The sequence below is a fragment of the Malurus melanocephalus genome, unplaced genomic scaffold, assembly GCF_030028575.1.
Source record: "Malurus melanocephalus ecotype Western Australia unplaced genomic scaffold, MMel_1.1 scaffold_594, whole genome shotgun sequence".
Classification (NCBI taxonomy): domain Eukaryota; kingdom Metazoa; phylum Chordata; class Aves; order Passeriformes; family Maluridae; genus Malurus; species Malurus melanocephalus.
Window position 1 is genome coordinate 151,251 of NW_026623826.1, and position 2,439 is coordinate 153,689.

Below are 2,439 nucleotides of genomic sequence, written 5' to 3' on the forward strand. Positions count from 1 at the left end.
CATCCCCTGGCATGGGGCCCCTGGAATGTCACCAGCCCAGCCACCTCCATGCCCACCCCATTGACTCAGCGGGGCACACTCTGCCCAGGGGGGACAGTGACATGGGGAGGGACCCTCTGTGTGCCCCATGCCCACCTCCCCTGGCTGCCTGCTCTGCCAGAACCTCGTTTGGGGGGATGGAATGGGCCCACAGTGGGATTTGGGGTCTCTGGGATGGGAGAACCCACCCAGMAGGACACCCCAAACCCAGCCAAGAGAAAGCAGCGATGGGGACAGTCCTGCCCCACAAAAGGAAATCACAAAAACTCTGGAAATGGAAAGCTGAAATCCAGCCCTGCTCCTCCCCGTGACAGCTCTGCTGCTTTGCTGTGGCTCCAACGGCTCCGTTTCAACACTTTCCAAGCATTTGTTTTGATTTTGGTTGTTAGGGGGTTGCAGGACATGCCGGGGCAGGAGGGAAAGCCRTGGCTCTCACACACCCAAATTAAAAAAATACAACACTTAGCTCAGGAAATGCCAGCTCAGAGATTTGATTATTTCCTTCTTTATTTCCCCCCGCTTTTCTTGAGCCAGAAAATACATCAAGGTTGACCCTGTCCCTGCAAGAGATTTAGGTGTGGGCAATATTAGCCATTTTTGGCAAAAAAAAAAGCCTTTAATTGAAGAACTCCTCAGTGCCCACAGCTTGCCTCCCAGCTGCCCCAGGCTCTGCAGGGATGCCCCAAACTGGTCCCAGTCACCCATGCACAGGGGGTTCCCCTGGAATGTGCCAGGTACATCCAGCTCCGAGCACAGGGATTGCCTGCAGTGATGCCTTATCAATCAGGCTGATCTGAAACACAGGCCAGACAAATTTAAGAGAATGAGAATAGACAACTTTAATCCAGGCCTAACAGGCCTACCTGGTACATTAGGGCAGACAAATTACACCCAAAATGGACCCCGAGTCACGAGATCTTCCCCTTTTATAAGTTCAGCCTCATTCACATATTGGGTCTTAATTCTCCAATGATCTTTTCAGGTGATGATGTCACCCACCCCAAACTTAAATCGCTGTTGTTTCCATATTTTGGGGCTCTGAGGTGTCCTTGGATTCAGGCTCAGAGAGGGATTGTTTTGTCTAAAGATGAGAGAACAGTAATTTTTAGTGCTGTACTAGAGAACTACAAGAATACAGACGCATGAAAATACAGAAACTAAAAATCCTAAGGCATCACCAGGAGCGCAGACCCGGCAGCCTGACAGGGACACTGAGGCACGCACAGCTGGGCAGGGAAACTGAGGCATGAAACTGGACAAGGCTCTGCTCCTCCCCGGGATNCAGGGAAACTGAGGCATGAAACTGGAGAAGGCTCTGCTCCTCCCCGGGATGCTGTGGGTGAGGGTGCCCTGGGCAAGGTGCCACCCTGGCACCTGTCACAGGCTCGCTGCCTCAGTTTCCCCRCTGTTGGCACACAATCCCCGGGGAATGCTGCGCTTCCCAGCACGGCTCAGCCTCCCCAGCTGGCCCGGGACCAGGCAGGGCCGTGCTGGGAAGGGGAGGGGAGGGAAAGGAGGGGAGGGGAGGGGTCCTGAGTCAGCCGGCAGAACCGGCAGCACCTGGAGCCGCTGGCACTGCCCCGGGCACTGCCACAGGTGGCAGCGGTGGCAGAGCAGGGYCTGGTTCCGGCTGCTTCCCTGCGCCTTCTTGGCCTCCCTCCCCCGGCAGCATGAGCTCCACGCATTCCCTGCTCCCTGCACAGCACCCAGGAGGGGAGGCAGAACTGCCACGCTCCTATTTTGGGGCAGATTTTCCCTTCCAAAGAATCCTGGGCTGGCCCCACACCCAGGGCTCCCTAGCAATGCCTCCCTGCCAGGGCCTGCAGGGAAACCTTGGGGTTTTAATTAAAGGAGCTGTGGCACCCACATAGCTGATCCCCTTTGGCTCTCGTGCCATCCCAAATGTTGCAGAAACTCGGTGGCCACAAACCCTCCCCTGTCCCCAGGACTGCCTGCTCATCCTTCCCGGCCTGCTCTCCCTCTCCTGGGTGCCACATCCCTCCAGAAACTGATCTCTCCCAAAAAATGTCCCTTAGAGCCCACAGCCATCCTGGTGCCAGGCAGGATGCCCTGGTGGAGATGGGCAGAGGGGCTGGGCTCAGGGCAGAGGATGGTTCCCCTCGCTCCTAGAGACTCTCAGGGAGGYTTTTGGCAAACCCAAAGGGATTGGGGAAACAGCAAAACCACCCCCTGTCCCAGGGGGGCCACTGCCAGCCCCACGGTGGCCACGCTCCCCCCGTGACCCACAGCCCACAGCCGAGTACCTCAGCACTTCGTCATCGGGCAGCAGCAATCGGCTTAAAAATAATCCCCGTGCGTGTCCTGCGCTGGCCCCGGGCTCGGCTCGGGGCTTGGGGGGTGGCAGTGCCCTGCAGGGGGACACGGGGCAGTCTGAGGAGG